Below are 8555 nucleotides of genomic sequence, written 5' to 3' on the forward strand. Positions count from 1 at the left end.
CAAAATTGTTCTGGGAAAATGGCTTTTTAGCATTAGACTTTGGTAGTAAGAATCCAAACTAAGGAATGAGACAGGGTATAGCAGGGTTGTATCTAGTTGAGGACTAGCTCCTTCTAAAGCAGTGGTTTACAACTAGGGTTGATTCTGCTCCTCCAGAGGACATTTGGCAATGTCTGGAGATATTTTCAATTGTCACAGCCTCCAGAGTTAGTATCTGGTGGGTTGAGACGAAGGATGCTAAATATCCTAAAATGCACAGGACAACCCCCACAACAGAGAATTTTCTGACCCCAAATGTCAAAATAGTATGAGGTTGAGAAATCCTGCTCTAAAGAGAGTGAGGCTCCAGGAGCTGCTGTTATATTTGCATGTTAACGTGCAGTTGTCAGCAGCTAGAACTAACTAAGCTTAGCACTTAGTTTGCAAAATCATTACTTAGATAGTTACAGTGTGAATGACCACCAGTAAGTCACCGGTGACTACTCCAAAGTCCAGGGTTTCCTTGCCTGTGGGGTGGAGACAAGAAGAGCAGAAGCCCTGGAGATGTCTCTGCAGATGTCCCTGGTCCCACCCAGTCCCAGGGGGCAGAGCTGAGGCCAGGTGCCTACACAGGGTGTCCTGGGGGCCCAACCCCCTGTCATCCTTCCTCAGGTGTTAGTGATACCTGCTACACCCGCTTAGCAGCAGGTAGGATGGTAGAGAGGTTCCCCTGGTGGAAATCCCATCCTGCTCTAAATGTCCTATGGGGAAGGCAAGTTCATGTCCCCCGCCCCCAGGTTCTACCTTCTCACCCCAAGAAAATGCTCTCTGACCTAAACTCCTCGCGCCGGAGCCCTTTCTGACCTCAGACCTGCGTTGAGGTCAGAAAGGGTCACTGCCCTGCGTTGTTACTCAAAATGAGATCATTTTGAAATTTAAAAAGACAAAATGTTTGATTATAGTTACTGATTCGGTTAAACGCCTTTGCTCAGTTCCAATTTCCTGAATAGGTTTCATTTAAAGTCCGAGGGGCATCGAGTGACAGTTTTAAACTTGGTCATCAATTCGAAAGCCCTAGAGAGTTTAAGAGGAAACACAATAAGTCCCCCACCCAGCCCCGCAGTCAGGACATAGACAAGGGAAAGAGGAAACCCCCTCGCCCCGGGGCCCCTTTTGTGTTGTTCCTGCCAACGCAGCAGCCAGCCTGCTATACAGACCCGCGGCGCCACCAGCCCATCCACTGAACTTGCACAGTCAGTGCCAACCAGCCATGGGGAAGGTAAGCCCAGCGCCCAGGCCAGGAGGGGCCCCGGCAAACGGGGGTTGGGGCCAGGCCTCTGAGCCTCTCTCTCCTTCCCTTCCTTGCAGATCACCTTCTACGAGGAGGACCGGGGCTTCCAGGGCCGTCACTACGTGTGCGGCAGCGACCACTCCGACCTGCAGCCCTACTTCAGCCGCTGCAACTCCATCTGCGTGGACAGCGGCTGCTGGATGCTTTGTGAGCAGCCCAGCTACCAGGGCCGCCAGTACCTCCTGCGGCGCGGCGACTACCCCGACCACCAGCAGTGGATGGGCCTCAGCGAGTCGGTCCGCTCCTGCCGCCTCATCCCCCACGTGAGTCCAGTTCCCCGGGTCTTTCTGTGCCCTCCAGCCACACCAGAGCCCCAGATGTAGTTAGTATTCATCCTATGCGATGGTAGCCTTTTACTGGTTCTAACTATATTCTCTTTTCCTTTAGTAATGCAATGCTTCTAATTGGAAATTTTTTTTTACTTTATTAAACTTAAACTCACCTCTACGGGGAAAAGGTAGTGAGTGCATGCTGTTAGTTCAGAGTGTCTATGCAACAGGTGATGAATAAGTAACAGATCAACTCCTTATTGTCAGGTGGACTTAAGCTAGTTACTCAGACTATTTCTCTTTCCTCATCTGTGAAATGGGGCTAATAAGAGTAGCTAATTCATAGAGCTGTGATGAGGATGAAAGGAGGGTACCTGGCACATGGCAGGCCTCCCCTTCCCCCAAATATAAAGTATTATTATTAACATCAAGAGTCTCTCAACCCCTGCCTTTTGATTAGGCAAAACAAGTAACCGACAATGTGACTCCAATGGCACCTGCGAAGCCCGCCCTTACCCCGCGAACTCCCCAGCGGCCTGGAATTCCAGTTAGTGACTCTCTAATTTGGCTATGACAGAGTCCTGGGGAAAATGTACCCCTTTCCTGAAGTTTGAAACCTCCTGGGAGGGTTAATGCCTCGATGGGACCCAGACTGGCTTTAGGAGCCTGAAAACCTGGCTTCCCCTTTCCAGTCCTGACTCTTCTAATTACTGACTGCAAGCTCTGTCATTAGTTTCTCACAAAAGAAGAAAAAGCTTATAACTGTGCTCCACAGGTTTCGGGCTGTGGTGAAGATCAAGTCAGAATACGTACGTGTGTGAGTCCTTTACACACCATGGACGATACATTATCAGCAGTCTTTTATACCGCAGGATGAATTGCTTATGAGAACCTTTCCTAAAGAGGGTTTAATGGTGGAAGACGAAAGACATTGAATGGGTACCTGCTGGGAAGGAAGATAAAAGAACAGGTACTCAAGGAAAGACAGACAGGATTTGCCCAGGACTAACAGCCTGGGCTGTTTCCATTTTTCTAAAGGTTTTATAATCTATTGCTCTATAAAGCCTTCTTTCATGATCTTGAGCTTCCATTTTCATTAATTACCTAAAACTGTTTTGCCGGAGCATATATTAGAGCTGAGAACTGAAACCTAATCTTTATGATGGCTCTTGTTTTTGAAATTTTAAAGTAGCAGCACGTAAAGCAGAAAGGAAGATATTAAGGAATTGCCTATGCTTAATTGCCACCAGCCTGCTTCACTGTGGGGAAAACAATTTGACTTTCTGTCTCCCTCTTCTAATGCTCTTCTAATGCTATAGAGATTCAAAATAATGCCTTTGAAAATGATATATTTGTCCTTTTATTTTAATATCTAACTTATTTTATCATCCCAGGAGAGCCCTAGACCACCATAAGTAATGAAGGAGAGGGCAAAAATATATATAAAAGTTGTTACTTAAGAATGGTACTAAATAGAGTGCATGCATAGTTCACGTAGCTTTTGGCCCTAGAAAACTCTAGGGAGCACCATTTGTATCTTGATGTATGTGAATGGTGCCCTCTTCAGTTTTACAGTGAACAATGTACCCAAACGTACATAGCGGCCTTGGTGTTGGCTGTCTTTTTCATTTGTCACCTTTGATACAGAAAAGATAAAGACATACCTATCCACCCAGGTCTGTGTGCGATTGGTTGCTAAAGGCTAGGTTTTCTGACTTTTCCTCCTGGGCTGATTGCCGAATCCACAGACCAGCTCCCACCGAATCAGACTCTAGGAGAAGGAAGATTACAGAGGCCAGATGGTGGAGTTCACTGAGGACTGCTCCTCGCTTCAGGACTGCTTCCACTTCAATGAGGTCCACTCCTTCAATGTGCTGGAGGGCTACTGGGTCCTCTGTGAGATGCCCAACTACCAGGGGCGGCAGTACCTGCTGAGGCGGGGGGACTACAGGCGCTACCATGACTGGGGGGCCACAAGTGCCAGAGTGGGCTCTTTGAGGAGAGCCATGGATTTCTACTGAAATATTTTTATTCTACCCTTTTCTCCTTCTGGAAGCTAATAAAATGTTTCCTGTGCGTTTCATGCAGTCCTGTAGGCCTTTTTTCTTTTCAGGCTCCTTGGAAGGGCTCAGCAAAAATAAAGCTGGGACTCATGTGGGCTCTCTTACATGTATCAGCAGAAAGGGTGGTCTGGGGGGTAGCAGTTAAGAGCACAGCCCCTGAAGCCAGAATGCCTGCGTCCAAACCCACCTAATAGCTATGGATGATGGAGCAAGTTAATCAACATTTCTGTGCCTCAGTTTCCTGATTTGTAAAAATTGGGATGACAACACTCTTCATCTCATAAGGCTGTGATGTGGATTAAATGAGCTATTATTTTTAATTCTCTTACAATGATACCAAGCACGAAGTAAGTACTGTGTAAGTATTTACAGTATAAATGTTCCTTGGTTATTATTGAGTATTTAGACCTTATAAATCCATGTTTTCTCAGAGTATCAATTGTAAGTTAAGGATCACCTGCATCAGAATCACTTGGGATACTTGGTAAAATGCAGATTCCCAGACCCCACTCCATAGGCAGAGCAGCTATTGGATTGCAGGTGCCCCTCCCAGGGACAGTCCTGTCCTGGTGACAGAGTCAGGCACAGCAGGGAGAGTTCAGGGGGCCTGGGCAGACAGCCCCTGCAGGTAAAGTCACAGAGCGACCCTGTGACCTGGGAGTCATGGCCCTTTCCAATTTGGATTTTTTGTTGATTATGCCAGTTGAACCACCAGAGGGCCAGGGAGACGTTTACCTTGCTTAGAAACAAGATTTTCTACTATGAAGAACTCAGCTGCACTTAAAATCACTATCAGCTGAATTCGTTAACAAGACAGCTTTCCATTCCCAAATCCTCACTCTTTCTCCTTGTATCCTGTTTCACAAAATTTTCTTTATTACTGATTTATGGTTCCTGTAATTCTTTTTTCTTTCTTTTTTTAGTGAAAAGTTGGAAGACTTTTGTGCTAGAGAGACTGAATGGTTAAAAATTCCATAAATGCAAACTATACAAAGCAGCTTCCTTTTCGTCAGCTTGGAGGAGGCTTTTACGTCATCTAGATTAGAGCGCCACCCAGTGTTCACCAGGAGGAAGGCAAATGTGATTTAAAAGACTTTCCCCAAATCATGGTTAAGAGAGATTATTTTGCACCTTTTCAATATACCCTGATATGCAAAGTATTCAGAGTAGACTTGTAATTTAGCCAAAGCTCTTATTAAGCAAGTGTAAATCTTATTTTAAAAGCTTTGTGACACATCGTAAGCGTTTCATAAGAGAATGTAAAGAAAGGCATGACAATTGATCTGTGTTCATGGGAGCAGGTGTGGCCCTTTGGGACCTGCGGATCTGTGCCCTTTGGGAGTGGGGAACCCAGCATTTGCACTGTGCCTTTAAACAGAGCCCCTTGTCATCTTCAACATTTGACAGATCCACTTATAATTTATGAAACTTTGAGTTCACGAGTAAGATAGACCCTACATTCTTGTTCACACATCTCCACTTAACCTTCAAACCCAACTCCTATTTACTTATGATTTCCCAACCAGCTCTATTTTAGATCCTTTATATATATTTTTATTACCATTGTACATATATGAATCAATTTTTTTCACAGGCATCTTCATGAATATCCTTGGGGGAGGAGGCGTGGGGGGGGGAGGATACCTATTCCAAATCTGATTGGCTGACTTGTGTTTTTCAGTGCCTATGGACATATAAGGATATCCTCACCCCACTGGTCTTATAATATCCCAAATCAACCTAAGTGTATTCAGAGATAATGAACAGTGTGTAGTGTGGCTCCTCTACTGCCCATCCCTGCATTTGAAAGACACAACTTGGCTCTTCAGAATAACACCTAAACATCTTGAGGCTGCTTTGAGTAGTACCCTGTTTCCCCAAAAATAAGACCTAGGCAGAAAATAAGCCCTCGTATGATTTTAGGTGCCAAAATGTGGCACCTTGGCATACTGAATATTTTAAACTGAAGGAGTTTGTGGCAAAGGCACCCTTCTCCCTGAAACGGGTCATAAAACTCTCATGTGAGGGGTGCGTTCCTTCCATATCCTGGAGGAATCATGCTATGGCTTCTTCTCTGACTAGGTCTTATTTTTGGGGACACACAGTATCCTCCAAGTGATGTTTGTCTTTCTGCCTGAACCCTCCTACCCCCAGCTTACACAGGTCTTGAAGGTGGGAACTGGGAACTGTTGATGTAGTTCCCAAATATAATTCATATTCTTAACCCCTTTGGGCTTTGTGAAGCATTCCAGAAAACCTCTACCAGGTGTACCACATGGAAGAGGAACTCGAAGCAGCCCAGGTCCCAGAGCTCTGTGAGGACCTACCAGACTCCAGCTTTGAGTGAACTCCCACTCACTCTGACTTTGTGGCCACCTGCCTCGCTCTCTCAGGGTCCTGGCTTGGAAAATAAGATAGACCCTATCTTGCCTCACCATTTTTTCTTTCCGTGAAATCTAACTAGTCCATTCTAAGCTGTCTTACCATTGGACTCTCCACAGACCACCACTCTACTGCCCTTGTTTTAGACTCTTCTCCATGGTTTCTATGTCCCATGGTTCACTTTCTACCTACTTTGTAGTCTCCTTTTTCTTCACACCTCTTCTTCTTTAATATTTACTTAAACAGGCTTTATTTAAAAATTTTCTATCCCCCCTCACCCTTTATTACAAACCTCCATTCAAGGATTCATAGTACACTGTTTTGTTTGGTTTTATTCCCAGCCTTACTGAGATACAATTGACGTATAACATCGTGTATATTTAAGGCGTTCAGTATGTGGATTTGATAGGTGAATATATTGCAAAATGTTGACTACACTGAGGTTAGCTAACACATCCTTTACCTCACATCATGACCATTTTGTTGTTGTGATTATGGTGAAAGCATTAAAGCTGTTCATGATATTTTAAGCAAAATAACACTTATCAAAAGAGCATGTAAAGTATAATCCCAGTTTCCTTTGTGTGTGCATATAAAAAATAGTCTGGAAAAAACAACACTGAAATATGAATGGCGTTTGTGTCTAAGGTGTGGGATTCAAGATGACATAAATTGCTGTTTAGCTATTTTTTCTTCAATGAATATTTATGAATTCCATAATAAAAAAGAAAGAAAATTAGCACAATAAAACTTTACAATTTTTTCCCTCCACACCAGACTGCCTTAATCATGAGTGCCTGGAGGTCAGGGGACCAATTTGGCTCAATACACAACAGACAGTGATTGAGGCCTTCTCTATACCAAGCATTGTTGTAAAACCTCAGAAAACCAATATATGTAGACACAGTCCTGGATATCAAAGAGAGATAGGCATTTACAAAACTGACTTATAATGGAAAAAGAAACATGTGCCATGAGAGTTTAACATATTTCGGTGGGAATGATCAAAGAGAGACACCTGAGGGTGGTATGTAAAGTATTTGAGAACCCGTACGGAAAAAGGTACAGACCTAGAAACATGGATGCCAGCTGCAGGGTCCTGAGGCTAAACTGCAATTCCAAGGGAGTAACCTGGGCGAGCCTTAAGGTTCAGGGCAAAGGTGATTTGCCAAACAGCATGGAAGCATTTCAATATTTTTACAACCAGTTCAGCAAGAAGGTTGCCCTGGAGCTGCACCATGAAAATTTTGTGCAAGGAGTAAGGAAAGAATATCCTAGGCAGGGGGAAGGGCAGGTTTAAAGGCATGGAAAGGAGGCGATGTCCTGTGTGGTTTCCCAGCGTGCTTAGCCCAGAGCTGAAAAGGACATAGCTCCTTGTGAAATGCTTGTTGACTGGGAGGATTAATCCCTATGAACCATCACCACTGTCTGCCCCGCTTGGTCCCTTGCTCTGGTAGGAGTTCCCTGCGGGGCACTTGGGTCAAGAGAGAGAAAAAAGCAGCCTCTGACAGCTCACAGTTGGGAGCTGGGCTGGCAGGCACAACCAGGCCATCGTGTTTTCCTGTCAAACATAAACATTTTACAGAATGCTATCATCAGTGGAGGTCACTCGGCAACCACGATGGAGCGAGACAAAAACAAGACCGCCCCCTAACATGTCGGAGCACTGAAAGCAAGAGCAAGAACCCTGCAAATGACAAAGATGACCAACCGTCTCCTCCTTCCAGATCACAATGAGTGACTGCTAGTTCTTTCCCAATTATGTTTAGCCCCCACTCCATTCCTCCCACCTCCTTGATAATTTTTAGATAATAATCTTTAGATACCCAATCATAGAGCTGATCCCACCTTATGACCCTCCCCCAAAGCCCCTAACACAAGACAAAATCCTGTAACAGCCCCTCCCAACACCTTCTTACTGAAATGCCCCATGGTGCAGAGCCCCTCTTCTTGCAATAAGTACCAAGAAGCTCAACTTCGCTCAACAGCACACAGTCTTTGGCTGGTGGGTGAAGGGTAGCAGACTATGCCACACCAAAATATGCCTCTTTGGCATCTATAACAAACCTTACCCTTGTTTATCATGTTTTCCTTGGAAACCCTAATAACTGGCCTACTAACCCCCAACCCCCATCCCCCACACACAGACCCTAAACTCTTTCTTTTGTCTTTAGCAGAAGATGGCATTTAAGGTGGTGGCTTGGGCTGTCTCAGAGAGCGGGCAACTTCTTACTAGCTTTTCTGGGCCCCTCCCATGTATACATGAGGTCTAGATGTTAATAAACTTCTATTTGTTTTTCTCTTGTTAATCTGTCTTTTATTACAGGGGGTCTCAACCAAGAACTCAGAAGGATAAGAAGAAAATTATTTTTCCTCACCTACAGCTTTGAAAACTCAGATGGGACCTGCCAGGACACCCCACTTGCTCCAGGGCCTGAAGGTGGGATCCTGGAAATCTGGCAGGAGTAGGCGAAGGATAAGAATTTTTACCAAAAGCCAGCTCTCCTGGCT

General features: G+C 44.9%; 1 pseudogene; it reads left to right on the plus strand.

Moving 5' to 3' along the window:
- Positions 1-1213: 1213 nt before the first annotated feature.
- LOC109388323 (gamma-crystallin F-like) lies at positions 1214-3620 on the plus strand (annotated as a pseudogene).
- Positions 3621-8555: the final 4935 nt, after the last annotated feature.

This window comes from Hipposideros armiger, unplaced genomic scaffold (assembly GCF_001890085.2).
Source record: "Hipposideros armiger isolate ML-2016 unplaced genomic scaffold, ASM189008v1 scaffold_190, whole genome shotgun sequence".
Lineage (NCBI taxonomy): Eukaryota > Metazoa > Chordata > Mammalia > Chiroptera > Hipposideridae > Hipposideros > Hipposideros armiger.